Source organism: Aulonocara sp. 'chitande type north' Nkhata Bay, linkage group LG15, assembly GCF_057382095.1.
Source record: "Aulonocara sp. 'chitande type north' Nkhata Bay isolate Kocher_YH1m ecotype deep benthic linkage group LG15, A_spYH_male_GT1.1, whole genome shotgun sequence".
NCBI classification, from domain to species: domain Eukaryota; kingdom Metazoa; phylum Chordata; class Actinopteri; order Cichliformes; family Cichlidae; genus Aulonocara; species Aulonocara sp. 'chitande type north' Nkhata Bay.
The window spans coordinates 28,649,023-28,668,937 of NC_141358.1; positions in this window are offsets into that span (position 1 = coordinate 28,649,023).

Genomic DNA, 19,915 nt, shown 5'->3' on the forward strand with positions numbered 1-19,915 from the left:
CAGCGATTTATATGAAGTTGTTCAAAAACGCTTTATTTCGCCAAGACAATGCGTTTCTCACTGTTACATGCATTTGAATGGGAAACTCGCCTGAAACAAAGTATAGGTTTTCATTATGTGAATAATTTTAAAATCTTAGCTCAAACGGCTGCAAAACCTGTTTGCCCAGCACGGGGATATTGAGTTCTATAAGATAAAGCCATAAACATGTGTTTCTGAGTCTTCTATCAAAAGTTACAGCGATTTATATGAAGTTGTACAAAAATGCTTTCTTTCGCCAAGACAATGCGTTTCTCACTGTTACATGCATTTGAATGGGAAACTCGCCTGAAACAAAGTATAGGTTTTCATTATGTGAATAATTTTAAAATCTTAGCTCAAACGGCTGCAAAACCTGTTTGCCCAGCACGGGGATATTGAGTTCTATAAGATAAAGCCATAAACATGTGTTTCTGAGTCTTCTATCAAAAGTTACAGCGATTTATATGAAGTTGTACAAAAATGCTTTCTTTCGCCAAGACAATGCGTTTCTCACTGTTACATGCATTTGAATGGGAAACTCGCCTGAAACAAAGTATAGGTTTTCATTATGTGAATAATTTTAAAATCTTAGCTCAAACGGCTGCAAAACCTGTTTGCCCAGCACGGGGATATTGAGTTCTATAAGATAAAGCCATAAACATGTGTTTCTGAGTCTTCTATCAAAAGTTACAGCGATTTATATGAAGTTGTACGAAAACGCTTTCTTTCGCCAAGACAATGCGTTTCTCACTGTTACATGCATTTGAATGGGAAACTCGCCTGAAACAAAGTATAGGTTTTCATTATGTGAATAATTTTAAAATCTTAGCTCAAACGGCTGCAAAACCTGTTTGCCCAGCACGGGGATATTGAGTTCTATAAGATAAAGCCATAAACATGTGTTTCTGAGTCTTCTATCAAAAGTTACAGCGATTTATATGAAGTTGTACGAAAATGCTTTCTTTCGCCAAGACAATGCGTTTCTCACTGTTACATGCATTTGAATGGGAAACTCGCCTGAAACAAAGTATAGGTTTTCATTATGTGAATAATTTTAAAATCTTAGCTCAAACGGCTGCAAAACCTGTTTGCCCAGCACGGGGATATTGAGTTCTATAAGATAAAGCCATAAACATGTGTTTCTGAGTCTTCTATCAAAAGTTACAGCGATTTATATGAAGTTGTACAAAAATGCTTTCTTTCGCCAAGACAATGCGTTTCTCACTGTTACATGCATTTGAATGGGAAACTCGCCTGAAACAAAGTATAGGTTTTCATTATGTGAATAATTTTAAAATCTTAGCTCAAACGGCTGCAAAACCTGTTTGCCCAGCACGGGGATATTGAGTTCTATAAGATAAAGCCATAAACATGTGTTTCTGAGTCTTCTATCAAAAGTTACAGCGATTTATATGAAGTTGTTCAAAAACGCTTTATTTCGCCAAGACAATGCGTTTCTCACTGTTACATGCATTTGAATGGGAAACTCGCCTGAAACAAAGTATAGGTTTTCATTATGTGAATAATTTTAAAATCTTAGCTCAAACGGCTGCAAAACCTGTTTGCCCAGCACGGGGATATTGAGTTCTATAAGATAAAGCCATAAACATGTGTTTCTGAGTCTTCTATCAAAAGTTACAGTGATTTATATGAAGTTGTACAAAAATGCTTTCTTTCGCCAAGACAATGCGTTTCTCACTGTTACATGCATTTGAATGGGAAACTCGCCTGAAACAAAGTATAGGTTTTCATTATGTGAATAATTTTAAAATCTTAGCTCAAACGGCTGCAAAACCTGTTTGCCCAGCACGGGGATATTGAGTTCTATAAGATAAAGCCATAAACATGTGTTTCTGAGTCTTCTATCAAAAGTTACAGTGATTTATATGAAGTTGTACAAAAATGCTTTCTTTCGCCAAGACAATGCGTTTCTCACTGTTACATGCATTTGAATGGGAAACTCGCCTGAAACAAAGTATAGGTTTTCATTATGTGAATAATTTTAAAATCTTAGCTCAAACGGCTGCAAAACCTGTTTGCCCAGCACGGGGATATTGAGTTCTATAAGATAAAGCCATAAACATGTGTTTCTGAGTCTTCTATCAAAAGTTACAGCGATTTATATGAAGTTGTACAAAAATGCTTTCTTTCGCCAAGACAATGCGTTTCTCACTGTTACATGCATTTGAATGGGAAACTCGCCTGAAACAAAGTATAGGTTTTCATTATGTGAATAATTTTAAAATCTTAGCTCAAACGGCTGCAAAACCTGTTTGCCCAGCACGGGGATATTGAGTTCTATAAGATAAAGCCATAAACATGTGTTTCTGAGTCTTCTATCAAAAGTTACAGCGATTTATATGAAGTTGTTCAAAAACGCTTTATTTCGCCAAGACAATGCGTTTCTCACTGTTACATGCATTTGAATGGGAAACTCGCCTGAAACAAAGTATAGGTTTTCATTATGTGAATAATTTTAAAATCTTAGCTCAAACGGCTGCAAAACCTGTTTGCCCAGCACGGGGATATTGAGTTCTATAAGATAAAGCCATAAACATGTGTTTCTGAGTCTTCTATCAAAAGTTACAGCGATTTATATGAAGTTGTTCAAAAACGCTTTATTTCGCCAAGACAATGCGTTTCTCACTGTTACATGCATTTGAATGGGAAACTCGCCTGAAACAAAGTATAGGTTTTCATTATGTGAATAATTTTAAAATCTTAGCTCAAACGGCTGCAAAACCTGTTTGCCCAGCACGGGGATATTGAGTTCTATAAGATAAAGCCATAAACATGTGTTTCTGAGTCTTCTATCAAAAGTTACAGTGATTTATATGAAGTTGTACAAAAATGCTTTCTTTCGCCAAGACAATGCGTTTCTCACTGTTACATGCATTTGAATGGGAAACTCGCCTGAAACAAAGTATAGGTTTTCATTATGTGAATAATTTTTAAATCTTAGCTCAAACGGCTGCAAAACCTGTTTGCCCAGCACGGGGATATTGAGTTCTATAAGATAAAGCCATAAACATGTGTTTCTGAGTCTTCTATCAAAAGTTACAGCGATTTATATGAAGTTGTACAAAAATGCTTTCTTTCGCCAAGACAATGCGTTTCTCACTGTTACATGCATTTGAATGGGAAACTCGCCTGAAACAAAGTATAGGTTTTCATTATGTGAATAATTTTAAAATCTTAGCTCAAACGGCTGCAAAACCTGTTTGCCCAGCACGGGGATATTGAGTTCTATAAGATAAAGCCATAAACATGTGTTTCTGAGTCTTCTATCAAAAGTTACAGCGATTTATATGAAGTTGTTCAAAAACGCTTTATTTCGCCAAGACAATGCGTTTCTCACTGTTACATGCATTTGAATGGGAAACTCGCCTGAAACAAAGTATAGGTTTTCATTATGTGAATAATTTTAAAATCTTAGCTCAAACGGCTGCAAAACCTGTTTGCCCAGCACGGGGATATTGAGTTCTATAAGATAAAGCCATAAACATGTGTTTCTGAGTCTTCTATCAAAAGTTACAGTGATTTATATGAAGTTGTACAAAAATGCTTTCTTTCGCCAAGACAATGCGTTTCTCACTGTTACATGCATTTGAATGGGAAACTCGCCTGAAACAAAGTATAGGTTTTCATTATGTGAATAATTTTAAAATCTTAGCTCAAACGGCTGCAAAACCTGTTTGCCCAGCACGGGGATATTGAGTTCTATAAGATAAAGCCATAAACATGTGTTTCTGAGTCTTCTATCAAAAGTTACAGCGATTTATATGAAGTTGTTCAAAAACGCTTTATTTCGCCAAGACAATGCGTTTCTCACTGTTACATGCATTTGAATGGGAAACTCGCCTGAAACAAAGTATAGGTTTTCATTATGTGAATAATTTTAAAATCTTAGCTCAAACGGCTGCAAAACCTGTTTGCCCAGCACGGGGATATTGAGTTCTATAAGATAAAGCCATAAACATGTGTTTCTGAGTCTTCTATCAAAAGTTACAGCGATTTATATGAAGTTGTACAAAAATGCTTTCTTTCGCCAAGACAATGCGTTTCTCACTGTTACATGCATTTGAATGGGAAACTCGCCTGAAACAAAGTATAGGTTTTCATTATGTGAATAATTTTAAAATCTTAGCTCAAACGGCTGCAAAACCTGTTTGCCCAGCACGGGGATATTGAGTTCTATAAGATAAAGCCATAAACATGTGTTTCTGAGTCTTCTATCAAAAGTTACAGCGATTTATATGAAGTTGTACGAAAATGCTTTCTTTCGCCAAGACAATGCGTTTCTCACTGTTACATGCATTTGAATGGGAAACTCGCCTGAAACAAAGTATAGGTTTTCATTATGTGAATAATTTTAAAATCTTAGCTCAAACGGCTGCAAAACCTGTTTGCCCAGCACGGGGATATTGAGTTCTATAAGATAAAGCCATAAACATGTGTTTCTGAGTCTTCTATCAAAAGTTACAGCGATTTATATGAAGTTGTACAAAAATGCTTTCTTTCGCCAAGACAATGCGTTTCTCACTGTTACATGCATTTGAATGGGAAACTCGCCTGAAACAAAGTATAGGTTTTCATTATGTGAATAATTTTAAAATCTTAGCTCAAACGGCTGCAAAACCTGTTTGCCCAGCACGGGGATATTGAGTTCTATAAGATAAAGCCATAAACATGTGTTTCTGAGTCTTCTATCAAAAGTTACAGTGATTTATATGAAGTTGTACAAAAATGCTTTCTTTCGCCAAGACAATGCGTTTCTCACTGTTACATGCATTTGAATGGGAAACTCGCCTGAAACAAAGTATAGGTTTTCATTATGTGAATAATTTTAAAATCTTAGCTCAAACGGCTGCAAAACCTGTTTGCCCAGCACGGGGATATTGAGTTCTATAAGATAAAGCCATAAACATGTGTTTCTGAGTCTTCTATCAAAAGTTACAGCGATTTATATGAAGTTGTTCAAAAACGCTTTATTTCGCCAAGACAATGCGTTTCTCACTGTTACATGCATTTGAATGGGAAACTCGCCTGAAACAAAGTATAGGTTTTCATTATGTGAATAATTTTAAAATCTTAGCTCAAACGGCTGCAAAACCTGTTTGCCCAGCACGGGGATATTGAGTTCTATAAGATAAAGCCATAAACATGTGTTTCTGAGTCTTCTATCAAAAGTTACAGCGATTTATATGAAGTTGTTCAAAAACGCTTTATTTCGCCAAGACAATGCGTTTCTCACTGTTACATGCATTTGAATGGGAAACTCGCCTGAAACAAAGTATAGGTTTTCATTATGTGAATAATTTTAAAATCTTAGCTCAAACGGCTGCAAAACCTGTTTGCCCAGCACGGGGATATTGAGTTCTATAAGATAAAGCCATAAACATGTGTTTCTGAGTCTTCTATCAAAAGTTACAGCGATTTATATGAAGTTGTACGAAAATGCTTTCTTTCGCCAAGACAATGCGTTTCTCACTGTTACATGCATTTGAATGGGAAACTCGCCTGAAACAAAGTATAGGTTTTCATTATGTGAATAATTTTAAAATCTTAGCTCAAACGGCTGCAAAACCTGTTTGCCCAGCACGGGGATATTGAGTTCTATAAGATAAAGCCATAAACATGTGTTTCTGAGTCTTCTATCAAAAGTTACAGCGATTTATATGAAGTTGTACAAAAATGCTTTCTTTCGCCAAGACAATGCGTTTCTCACTGTTACATGCATTTGAATGGGAAACTCGCCTGAAACAAAGTATAGGTTTTCATTATGTGAATAATTTTAAAATCTTAGCTCAAACGGCTGCAAAACCTGTTTGCCCAGCACGGGGATATTGAGTTCTATAAGATAAAGCCATAAACATGTGTTTCTGAGTCTTCTATCAAAAGTTACAGTGATTTATATGAAGTTGTACAAAAATGCTTTCTTTCGCCAAGACAATGCGTTTCTCACTGTTACATGCATTTGAATGGGAAACTCGCCTGAAACAAAGTATAGGTTTTCATTATGTGAATAATTTTAAAATCTTAGCTCAAACGGCTGCAAAACCTGTTTGCCCAGCACGGGGATATTGAGTTCTATAAGATAAAGCCATAAACATGTGTTTCTGAGTCTTCTATCAAAAGTTACAGCGATTTATATGAAGTTGTTCAAAAACGCTTTATTTCGCCAAGACAATGCGTTTCTCACTGTTACATGCATTTGAATGGGAAACTCGCCTGAAACAAAGTATAGGTTTTCATTATGTGAATAATTTTAAAATCTTAGCTCAAACGGCTGCAAAACCTGTTTGCCCAGCACGGGGATATTGAGTTCTATAAGATAAAGCCATAAACATGTGTTTCTGAGTCTTCTATCAAAAGTTACAGTGATTTATATGAAGTTGTACAAAAATGCTTTCTTTCGCCAAGACAATGCGTTTCTCACTGTTACATGCATTTGAATGGGAAACTCGCCTGAAACAAAGTATAGGTTTTCATTATGTGAATAATTTTAAAATCTTAGCTCAAACGGCTGCAAAACCTGTTTGCCCAGCACGGGGATATTGAGTTCTATAAGATAAAGCCATAAACATGTGTTTCTGAGTCTTCTATCAAAAGTTACAGCGATTTATATGAAGTTGTTCAAAAACGCTTTATTTCGCCAAGACAATGCGTTTCTCACTGTTACATGCATTTGAATGGGAAACTCGCCTGAAACAAAGTATAGGTTTTCATTATGTGAATAATTTTAAAATCTTAGCTCAAACGGCTGCAAAACCTGTTTGCCCAGCACGGGGATATTGAGTTCTATAAGATAAAGCCATAAACATGTGTTTCTGAGTCTTCTATCAAAAGTTACAGTGATTTATATGAAGTTGTACAAAAATGCTTTCTTTCGCCAAGACAATGCGTTTCTCACTGTTACATGCATTTGAATGGGAAACTCGCCTGAAACAAAGTATAGGTTTTCATTATGTGAATAATTTTAAAATCTTAGCTCAAACGGCTGCAAAACCTGTTTGCCCAGCACGGGGATATTGAGTTCTATAAGATAAAGCCATAAACATGTGTTTCTGAGTCTTCTATCAAAAGTTACAGCGATTTATATGAAGTTGTACAAAAATGCTTTCTTTCGCCAAGACAATGCGTTTCTCACTGTTACATGCATTTGAATGGGAAACTCGCCTGAAACAAAGTATAGGTTTTCATTATGTGAATAATTTTAAAATCTTAGCTCAAACGGCTGCAAAACCTGTTTGCCCAGCACGGGGATATTGAGTTCTATAAGATAAAGCCATAAACATGTGTTTCTGAGTCTTCTATCAAAAGTTACAGCGATTTATATGAAGTTGTTCAAAAACGCTTTATTTCGCCAAGACAATGCGTTTCTCACTGTTACATGCATTTGAATGGGAAACTCGCCTGAAACAAAGTATAGGTTTTCATTATGTGAATAATTTTAAAATCTTAGCTCAAACGGCTGCAAAACCTGTTTGCCCAGCACGGGGATATTGAGTTCTATAAGATAAAGCCATAAACATGTGTTTCTGAGTCTTCTATCAAAAGTTACAGCGATTTATATGAAGTTGTTCAAAAACGCTTTATTTCGCCAAGACAATGCGTTTCTCACTGTTACATGCATTTGAATGGGAAACTCGCCTGAAACAAAGTATAGGTTTTCATTATGTGAATAATTTTAAAATCTTAGCTCAAACGGCTGCAAAACCTGTTTGCCCAGCACGGGGATATTGAGTTCTATAAGATAAAGCCATAAACATGTGTTTCTGAGTCTTCTATCAAAAGTTACAGTGATTTATATGAAGTTGTACAAAAATGCTTTCTTTCGCCAAGACAATGCGTTTCTCACTGTTACATGCATTTGAATGGGAAACTCGCCTGAAACAAAGTATAGGTTTTCATTATGTGAATAATTTTTAAATCTTAGCTCAAACGGCTGCAAAACCTGTTTGCCCAGCACGGGGATATTGAGTTCTATAAGATAAAGCCATAAACATGTGTTTCTGAGTCTTCTATCAAAAGTTACAGCGATTTATATGAAGTTGTACAAAAATGCTTTCTTTCGCCAAGACAATGCGTTTCTCACTGTTACATGCATTTGAATGGGAAACTCGCCTGAAACAAAGTATAGGTTTTCATTATGTGAATAATTTTAAAATCTTAGCTCAAACGGCTGCAAAACCTGTTTGCCCAGCACGGGGATATTGAGTTCTATAAGATAAAGCCATAAACATGTGTTTCTGAGTCTTCTATCAAAAGTTACAGCGATTTATATGAAGTTGTTCAAAAACGCTTTATTTCGCCAAGACAATGCGTTTCTCACTGTTACATGCATTTGAATGGGAAACTCGCCTGAAACAAAGTATAGGTTTTCATTATGTGAATAATTTTAAAATCTTAGCTCAAACGGCTGCAAAACCTGTTTGCCCAGCACGGGGATATTGAGTTCTATAAGATAAAGCCATAAACATGTGTTTCTGAGTCTTCTATCAAAAGTTACAGCGATTTATATGAAGTTGTACGAAAACGCTTTCTTTCGCCAAGACAATGCGTTTCTCACTGTTACATGCATTTGAATGGGAAACTCGCCTGAAACAAAGTATAGGTTTTCATTATGTGAATAATTTTAAAATCTTAGCTCAAACAGCTGCAAAACCTGTTTGCCCAGCACGGGGATATTGAGTTCTATAAGATAAAGCCATAAACATGTGTTTCTGAGTCTTCTATCAAAAGTTACAGCGATTTATATGAAGTTGTACAAAAATGCTTTCTTTCGCCAAGACAATGCGTTTCTCACTGTTACATGCATTTGAATGGGAAACTCGCCTGAAACAAAGTATAGGTTTTCATTATGTGAATAATTTTAAAATCTTAGCTCAAACGGCTGCAAAACCTGTTTGCCCAGCACGGGGATATTGAGTTCTATAAGATAAAGCCATAAACATGTGTTTCTGAGTCTTCTATCAAAAGTTACAGCGATTTATATGAAGTTGTTCAAAAACGCTTTATTTCGCCAAGACAATGCGTTTCTCACTGTTACATGCATTTGAATGGGAAACTCGCCTGAAACAAAGTATAGGTTTTCATTATGTGAATAATTTTAAAATCTTAGCTCAAACGGCTGCAAAACCTGTTTGCCCAGCACGGGGATATTGAGTTCTATAAGATAAAGCCATAAACATGTGTTTCTGAGTCTTCTATCAAAAGTTACAGCGATTTATATGAAGTTGTACAAAAATGCTTTCTTTCGCCAAGACAATGCGTTTCTCACTGTTACATGCATTTGAATGGGAAACTCGCCTGAAACAAAGTATAGGTTTTCATTATGTGAATAATTTTAAAATCTTAGCTCAAACGGCTGCAAAACCTGTTTGCCCAGCACGGGGATATTGAGTTCTATAAGATAAAGCCATAAACATGTGTTTCTGAGTCTTCTATCAAAAGTTACAGCGATTTATATGAAGTTGTTCAAAAACGCTTTATTTCGCCAAGACAATGCGTTTCTCACTGTTACATGCATTTGAATGGGAAACTCGCCTGAAACAAAGTATAGGTTTTCATTATGTGAATAATTTTAAAATCTTAGCTCAAACGGCTGCAAAACCTGTTTGCCCAGCACGGGGATATTGAGTTCTATAAGATAAAGCCATAAACATGTGTTTCTGAGTCTTCTATCAAAAGTTACAGTGATTTATATGAAGTTGTACAAAAATGCTTTCTTTCGCCAAGACAATGCGTTTCTCACTGTTACATGCATTTGAATGGGAAACTCGCCTGAAACAAAGTATAGGTTTTCATTATGTGAATAATTTTAAAATCTTAGCTCAAACGGCTGCAAAACCTGTTTGCCCAGCACGGGGATATTGAGTTCTATAAGATAAAGCCATAAACATGTGTTTCTGAGTCTTCTATCAAAAGTTACAGCGATTTATATGAAGTTGTTCAAAAACGCTTTATTTCGCCAAGACAATGCGTTTCTCACTGTTACATGCATTTGAATGGGAAACTCGCCTGAAACAAAGTATAGGTTTTCATTATGTGAATAATTTTAAAATCTTAGCTCAAACGGCTGCAAAACCTGTTTGCCCAGCACGGGGATATTGAGTTCTATAAGATAAAGCCATAAACATGTGTTTCTGAGTCTTCTATCAAAAGTTACAGTGATTTATATGAAGTTGTACAAAAATGCTTTCTTTCGCCAAGACAATGCGTTTCTCACTGTTACATGCATTTGAATGGGAAACTCGCCTGAAACAAAGTATAGGTTTTCATTATGTGAATAATTTTAAAATCTTAGCTCAAACGGCTGCAAAACCTGTTTGCCCAGCACGGGGATATTGAGTTCTATAAGATAAAGCCATAAACATGTGTTTCTGAGTCTTCTATCAAAAGTTACAGCGATTTATATGAAGTTGTACAAAAATGCTTTCTTTCGCCAAGACAATGCGTTTCTCACTGTTACATGCATTTGAATGGGAAACTCGCCTGAAACAAAGTATAGGTTTTCATTATGTGAATAATTTTAAAATCTTAGCTCAAACGGCTGCAAAACCTGTTTGCCCAGCACGGGGATATTGAGTTCTATAAGATAAAGCCATAAACATGTGTTTCTGAGTCTTCTATCAAAAGTTACAGTGATTTATATGAAGTTGTACAAAAATGCTTTCTTTCGCCAAGACAATGCGTTTCTCACTGTTACATGCATTTGAATGGGAAACTCGCCTGAAACAAAGTATAGGTTTTCATTATGTGAATAATTTTAAAATCTTAGCTCAAACGGCTGCAAAACCTGTTTGCCCAGCACGGGGATATTGAGTTCTATAAGATAAAGCCATAAACATGTGTTTCTGAGTCTTCTATCAAAAGTTACAGCGATTTATATGAAGTTGTACAAAAATGCTTTCTTTCGCCAAGACAATGCGTTTCTCACTGTTACATGCATTTGAATGGGAAACTCGCCTGAAACAAAGTATAGGTTTTCATTATGTGAATAATTTTAAAATCTTAGCTCAAACGGCTGCAAAACCTGTTTGCCCAGCACGGGGATATTGAGTTCTATAAGATAAAGCCATAAACATGTGTTTCTGAGTCTTCTATCAAAAGTTACAGCGATTTATATGAAGTTGTTCAAAAACGCTTTATTTCGCCAAGACAATGCGTTTCTCACTGTTACATGCATTTGAATGGGAAACTCGCCTGAAACAAAGTATAGGTTTTCATTATGTGAATAATTTTAAAATCTTAGCTCAAACGGCTGCAAAACCTGTTTGCCCAGCACGGGGATATTGAGTTCTATAAGATAAAGCCATAAACATGTGTTTCTGAGTCTTCTATCAAAAGTTACAGTGATTTATATGAAGTTGTACAAAAATGCTTTCTTTCGCCAAGACAATGCGTTTCTCACTGTTACATGCATTTGAATGGGAAACTCGCCTGAAACAAAGTATAGGTTTTCATTATGTGAATAATTTTAAAATCTTAGCTCAAACGGCTGCAAAACCTGTTTGCCCAGCACGGGGATATTGAGTTCTATAAGATAAAGCCATAAACATGTGTTTCTGAGTCTTCTATCAAAAGTTACAGCGATTTATATGAAGTTGTACAAAAATGCTTTCTTTCGCCAAGACAATGCGTTTCTCACTGTTACATGCATTTGAATGGGAAACTCGCCTGAAACAAAGTATAGGTTTTCATTATGTGAATAATTTTAAAATCTTAGCTCAAACGGCTGCAAAACCTGTTTGCCCAGCACGGGGATATTGAGTTCTATAAGATAAAGCCATAAACATGTGTTTCTGAGTCTTCTATCAAAAGTTACAGCGATTTATATGAAGTTGTACAAAAATGCTTTCTTTCGCCAAGACAATGCGTTTCTCACTGTTACATGCATTTGAATGGGAAACTCGCCTGAAACAAAGTATAGGTTTTCATTATGTGAATAATTTTAAAATCTTAGCTCAAACGGCTGCAAAACCTGTTTGCCCAGCACGGGGATATTGAGTTCTATAAGATAAAGCCATAAACATGTGTTTCTGAGTCTTCTATCAAAAGTTACAGTGATTTATATGAAGTTGTACAAAAATGCTTTCTTTCGCCAAGACAATGCGTTTCTCACTGTTACATGCATTTGAATGGGAAACTCGCCTGAAACAAAGTATAGGTTTTCATTATGTGAATAATTTTAAAATCTTAGCTCAAACGGCTGCAAAACCTGTTTGCCCAGCACGGGGATATTGAGTTCTATAAGATAAAGCCATAAACATGTGTTTCTGAGTCTTCTATCAAAAGTTACAGCGATTTATATGAAGTTGTACAAAAATGCTTTCTTTCGCCAAGACAATGCGTTTCTCACTGTTACATGCATTTGAATGGGAAACTCGCCTGAAACAAAGTATAGGTTTTCATTATGTGAATAATTTTAAAATCTTAGCTCAAACGGCTGCAAAACCTGTTTGCCCAGCACGGGGATATTGAGTTCTATAAGATAAAGCCATAAACATGTGTTTCTGAGTCTTCTATCAAAAGTTACAGCGATTTATATGAAGTTGTTCAAAAACGCTTTATTTCGCCAAGACAATGCGTTTCTCACTGTTACATGCATTTGAATGGGAAACTCGCCTGAAACAAAGTATAGGTTTTCATTATGTGAATAATTTTAAAATCTTAGCTCAAACGGCTGCAAAACCTGTTTGCCCAGCACGGGGATATTGAGTTCTATAAGATAAAGCCATAAACATGTGTTTCTGAGTCTTCTATCAAAAGTTACAGCGATTTATATGAAGTTGTTCAAAAACGCTTTATTTCGCCAAGACAATGCGTTTCTCACTGTTACATGCATTTGAATGGGAAACTCGCCTGAAACAAAGTATAGGTTTTCATTATGTGAATAATTTTAAAATCTTAGCTCAAACGGCTGCAAAACCTGTTTGCCCAGCACGGGGATATTGAGTTCTATAAGATAAAGCCATAAACATGTGTTTCTGAGTCTTCTATCAAAAGTTACAGCGATTTATATGAAGTTGTTCAAAAACGCTTTATTTCGCCAAGACAATGCGTTTCTCACTGTTACATGCATTTGAATGGGAAACTCGCCTGAAACAAAGTATAGGTTTTCATTATGTGAATAATTTTAAAATCTTAGCTCAAACGGCTGCAAAACCTGTTTGCCCAGCACGGGGATATTGAGTTCTATAAGATAAAGCCATAAACATGTGTTTCTGAGTCTTCTATCAAAAGTTACAGCGATTTATATGAAGTTGTACAAAAATGCTTTCTTTCGCCAAGACAATGCGTTTCTCACTGTTACATGCATTTGAATGGGAAACTCGCCTGAAACAAAGTATAGGTTTTCATTATGTGAATAATTTTAAAATCTTAGCTCAAACGGCTGCAAAACCTGTTTGCCCAGCACGGGGATATTGAGTTCTATAAGATAAAGCCATAAACATGTGTTTCTGAGTCTTCTATCAAAAGTTACAGTGATTTATATGAAGTTGTACAAAAATGCTTTCTTTCGCCAAGACAATGCGTTTCTCACTGTTACATGCATTTGAATGGGAAACTCGCCTGAAACAAAGTATAGGTTTTCATTATGTGAATAATTTTAAAATCTTAGCTCAAACGGCTGCAAAACCTGTTTGCCCAGCACGGGGATATTGAGTTCTATAAGATAAAGCCATAAACATGTGTTTCTGAGTCTTCTATCAAAAGTTACAGCGATTTATATGAAGTTGTACAAAAATGCTTTCTTTCGCCAAGACAATGCGTTTCTCACTGTTACATGCATTTGAATGGGAAACTCGCCTGAAACAAAGTATAGGTTTTCATTATGTGAATAATTTTAAAATCTTAGCTCAAACGGCTGCAAAACCTGTTTGCCCAGCACGGGGATATTGAGTTCTATAAGATAAAGCCATAAACATGTGTTTCTGAGTCTTCTATCAAAAGTTACAGCGATTTATATGAAGTTGTTCAAAAACGCTTTATTTCGCCAAGACAATGCGTTTCTCACTGTTACATGCATTTGAATGGGAAACTCGCCTGAAACAAAGTATAGGTTTTCATTATGTGAATAATTTTAAAATCTTAGCTCAAACGGCTGCAAAACCTGTTTGCCCAGCACGGGGATATTGAGTTCTATAAGATAAAGCCATAAACATGTGTTTCTGAGTCTTCTATCAAAAGTTACAGCGATTTATATGAAGTTGTTCAAAAACGCTTTATTTCGCCAAGACAATGCGTTTCTCACTGTTACATGCATTTGAATGGGAAACTCGCCTGAAACAAAGTATAGGTTTTCATTATGTGAATAATTTTAAAATCTTAGCTCAAACGGCTGCAAAACCTGTTTGCCCAGCACGGGGATATTGAGTTCTATAAGATAAAGCCATAAACATGTGTTTCTGAGTCTTCTATCAAAAGTTACAGTGATTTATATGAAGTTGTACAAAAATGCTTTCTTTCGCCAAGACAATGCGTTTCTCACTGTTACATGCATTTGAATGGGAAACTCGCCTGAAACAAAGTATAGGTTTTCATTATGTGAATAATTTTTAAATCTTAGCTCAAACGGCTGCAAAACCTGTTTGCCCAGCACGGGGATATTGAGTTCTATAAGATAAAGCCATAAACATGTGTTTCTGAGTCTTCTATCAAAAGTTACAGCGATTTATATGAAGTTGTACAAAAATGCTTTCTTTCGCCAAGACAATGCGTTTCTCACTGTTACATGCATTTGAATGGGAAACTCGCCTGAAACAAAGTATAGGTTTTCATTATGTGAATAATTTTAAAATCTTAGCTCAAACGGCTGCAAAACCTGTTTGCCCAGCACGGGGATATTGAGTTCTATAAGATAAAGCCATAAACATGTGTTTCTGAGTCTTCTATCAAAAGTTACAGCGATTTATATGAAGTTGTTCAAAAACGCTTTATTTCGCCAAGACAATGCGTTTCTCACTGTTACATGCATTTGAATGGGAAACTCGCCTGAAACAAAGTATAGGTTTTCATTATGTGAATAATTTTAAAATCTTAGCTCAAACGGCTGCAAAACCTGTTTGCCCAGCACGGGGATATTGAGTTCTATAAGATAAAGCCATAAACATGTGTTTCTGAGTCTTCTATCAAAAGTTACAGCGATTTATATGAAGTTGTTCAAAAACGCTTTATTTCGCCAAGACAATGCGTTTCTCACTGTTACATGCATTTGAATGGGAAACTCGCCTGAAACAAAGTATAGGTTTTCATTATGTGAATAATTTTAAAATCTTAGCTCAAACGGCTGCAAAACCTGTTTGCCCAGCACGGGGATATTGAGTTCTATAAGATAAAGCCATAAACATGTGTTTCTGAGTCTTCTATCAAAAGTTACAGCGATTTATATGAAGTTGTTCAAAAACGCTTTATTTCGCCAAGACAATGCGTTTCTCACTGTTACATGCATTTGAATGGGAAACTCGCCTGAAACAAAGTATAGGTTTTCATTATGTGAATAATTTTAAAATCTTAGCTCAAACGGCTGCAAAACCTGTTTGCCCAGCACGGGGATATTGAGTTCTATAAGATAAAGCCATAAACATGTGTTTCTGAGTCTTCTATCAAAAGTTACAGTGATTTATATGAAGTTGTACAAAAATGCTTTCTTTCGCCAAGACAATGCGTTTCTCACTGTTACATGCATTTGAATGGGAAACTCGCCTGAAACAAAGTATAGGTTTTCATTATGTGAATAATTTTAAAATCTTAGCTCAAACGGCTGCAAAACCTGTTTGCCCAGCACGGGGATATTGAGTTCTATAAGATAAAGCCATAAACATGTGTTTCTGAGTCTTCTATCAAAAGTTACAGCGATTTATATGAAGTTGTACAAAAATGCTTTCTTTCGCCAAGACAATGCGTTTCTCACTGTTACATGCATTTGAATGGGAAACTCGCCTGAAACAAAGTATAGGTTTTCATTATGTGAATAATTTTAAAATCTTAGCTCAAACGGCTGCAAAACCTGTTTGCCCAGCACGGGGATATTGAGTTCTATAAGATAAAGCCATAAACATGTGTTTCTGAGTCTTCTATCAAAAGTTACAGCGATTTATATGAAGTTGTTCAAAAACGCTTTATTTCGCCAAGACAATGCGTTTCTCACTGTTACATGCATTTGAATGGGAAACTCGCCTGAAACAAAGTATAGGTTTTCATTATGTGAATAATTTTAAAATCTTAGCTCAAACGGCTGCAAAACCTGTTTGCCCAGCACGGGGATATTGAGTTCTATAAGATAAAGCCATAAACATGTGTTTCTGAGTCTTCTATCAAAAGTTACAGCGATTTATATGAAGTTGTTCAAAAACGCTTTATTTCGCCAAGACAATGCGTTTCTCACTGTTACATGCATTTGAATGGGAAACTCGCCTGAAACAAAGTATAGGTTTTCATTATGTGAATAATTTTAAAATCTTAGCTCAAACGGCTGCAAAACCTGTTTGCCCAGCACGGGGATATTGAGTTCTATAAGATAAAGCCATAAACATGTGTTTCTGAGTCTTCTATCAAAAGTTACAGTGATTTATATGAAGTTGTACAAAAATGCTTTCTTTCGCCAAGACAATGCGTTTCTCACTGTTACATGCATTTGAATGGGAAACTCGCCTGAAACAAAGTATAGGTTTTCATTATGTGAATAATTTTTAAATCTTAGCTCAAACGGCTGCAAAACCTGTTTGCCCAGCACGGGGATATTGAGTTCTATAAGATAAAGCCATAAACATGTGTTTCTGAGTCTTCTATCAAAAGTTACAGCGATTTATATGAAGTTGTACAAAAATGCTTTCTTTCGCCAAGACAATGCGTTTCTCACTGTTACATGCATTTGAATGGGAAACTCGCCTGAAACAAAGTATAGGTTTTCATTATGTGAATAATTTTAAAATCTTAGCTCAAACGGCTGCAAAACCTGTTTGCCCAGCACGGGGATATTGAGTTCTATAAGATAAAGCCATAAACATGTGTTTCTGAGTCTTCTATCAAAAGTTACAGCGATTTATATGAAGTTGTTCAAAAACGCTTTATTTCGCCAAGACAATGCGTTTCTCACTGTTACATGCATTTGAATGGGAAACTCGCCTGAAACAAAGTATAGGTTTTCATTATGTGAATAATTTTAAAATCTTAGCTCAAACGGCTGCAAAACCTGTTTGCCCAGCACGGGGATATTGAGTTCTATAAGATAAAGCCATAAACATGTGTTTCTGAGTCTTCTATCAAAAGTTACAGCGATTTATATGAAGTTGTTCAAAAACGCTTTATTTCGCCAAGACAATGCGTTTCTCACTGTTACATGCATTTGAATGGGAAACTCGCCTGAAACAAAGTATAGGTTTTCATTATGTGAATAATTTTAAAATCTTAGCTCAAACGGCTGCAAAACCTGTTTGCCCAGCACGGGGATATTGAGTTCTATAAGATAAAGCCATAAACATGTGTTTCTGAGTCTTCTATCAAAAGTTACAGCGATTTATATGAAGTTGTACGAAAACGCTTTCTTTCGCCAAGACAATGCGTTTCTCACTGTTACATGCATTTGAATGGGAAACTCGCCTGAAACAAAGTATAGGTTTTCATTATGTGAATAATTTTAAAATCTTAGCTCAAACAGCTGCAAAACCTGTTTGCCCAGCACGGGGATATTGAGTTCTATAAGATAAAGCCATAAACATGTGTTTCTGAGTCTTCTATCAAAAGTTACAGCGATTTATATGAAGTTGTACAAAAATGCTTTCTTTCGCCAAGACAATGCGTTTCTCACTGTTACATGCATTTGAATGGGAAACTCGCCTGAAACAAAGTATAGGTTTTCATTATGTGAATAATTTTAAAATCTTAGCTCAAACGGCTGCAAAACCTGTTTGCCCAGCACGGGGATATTGAGTTCTATAAGATAAAGCCATAAACATGTGTTTCTGAGTCTTCTATCAAAAGTTACAGTGATTTATATGAAGTTGTACAAAAATGCTTTCTTTCGCCAAGACAATGCGTTTCTCACTGTTACATGCATTTGAATGGGAAACTCGCCTGAAACAAAGTATAGGTTTTCATTATGTGAATAATTTTAAAATCTTAGCTCAAACGGCTGCAAAACCTGTTTGCCCAGCACGGGGATATTGAGTTCTATAAGATAAAGCCATAAACATGTGTTTCTGAGTCTTCTATCAAAAGTTACAGCGATTTATATGAAGTTGTACAAAAATGCTTTCTTTCGCCAAGACAATGCGTTTCTCACTGTTACATGCATTTGAATGGGAAACTCGCCTGAAACAAAGTATAGGTTTTCATTATGTGAATAATTTTAAAATCTTAGCTCAAACGGCTGCAAAACCTGTTTGCCCAGCACGGGGATATTGAGTTCTATAAGATAAAGCCATAAACATGTGTTTCTGAGTCTTCTATCAAAAGTTACAGCGATTTATATGAAGTTGTACAAAAATGCTTTCTTTCGCCAAGACAATGCGTTTCTCACTGTTACATGCATTTGAATGGGAAACTCGCCTGAAACAAAGTATAGGTTTTCATTATGTGAATAATTTTAAAATCTTAGCTCAAACGGCTGCAAAACCTGTTTGCCCAGCACGGGGATATTGAGTTCTATAAGATAAAGCCATAAACATGTGTTTCTGAGTCTTCTATCAAAAGTTACAGCGATTTATATGAAGTTGTTCAAAAACGCTTTATTTCGCCAAGACAATGCGTTTCTCACTGTTACATGCATTTGAATGGGAAACTCGCCTGAAACAAAGTATAGGTTTTCATTATGTGAATAATTTTAAAATCTTAGCTCAAACGGCTGCAAAACCTGTTTGCCCAGCACGGGGATATTGAGTTCTATAAGATAAAGCCATAAACATGTGTTTCTGAGTCTTCTATCAAAAGTTACAGCGATTTATATGAAGTTGTACGAAAACGCTTTCTTTCGCCAAGACAATGCGTTTCTCACTGTTACATGCATTTGAATGGGAAACTCGCCTGAAACAAAGTATAGGTTTTCATTATGTGAATAATTTTAAAATCTTAGCTCAAACAGCTGCAAAACCTGTTTGCCCAGCACGGGGATATTGAGTTCTATAAGATAAAGCCATAAACATGTGTTTCTGAGTCTTCTATCAAAAGTTACAGCGATTTATATGAAGTTGTACAAAAATGCTTTCTTTCGCCAAGACAATGCGTTTCTCACTGTTACATGCATTTGAATGGGAAACTCGCCTGAAACAAAGTATAGGTTTTCATTATGTGAATAATTTTAAAATCTTAGCTCAAACGGCTGCAAAACCTGTTTGCCCAGCACGGGGATATTGAGTTCTATAAGATAAAGCCATAAACATGTGTTTCTGAGTCTTCTATCAAAAGTTACAGTGATTTATATGAAGTTGTACAAAAATGCTTTCTTTCGCCAAGACAATGCGTTTCTCACTGTTACATGCATTTGAATGGGAAACTCGCCTGAAACAAAGTATAGGTTTTCATTATGTGAATAATTTTAAAATCTTAGCTCAAACGGCTGCAAAACCTGTTTGCCCAGCACGGGGATATTGAGTTCTATAAGATAAAGCCATAAACATGTGTTTCTGAGTCTTCTATCAAAAGTTACAGCGATTTATATGAAGTTGTACAAAAATGCTTTCTTTCGCCAAGACAATGCGTTTCTCACTGTTACATGCATTTGAATGGGAAACTCGCCTGAAACAAAGTATAGGTTTTCATTATGTGAATAATTTTAAAATCTTAGCTCAAACGGCTGCAAAACCTGTTTGCCCAGCACGGGGATATTGAGTTCTATAAGATAAAGCCATAAACATGTGTTTCTGAGTCTTCTATCAAAAGTTACAGCGAT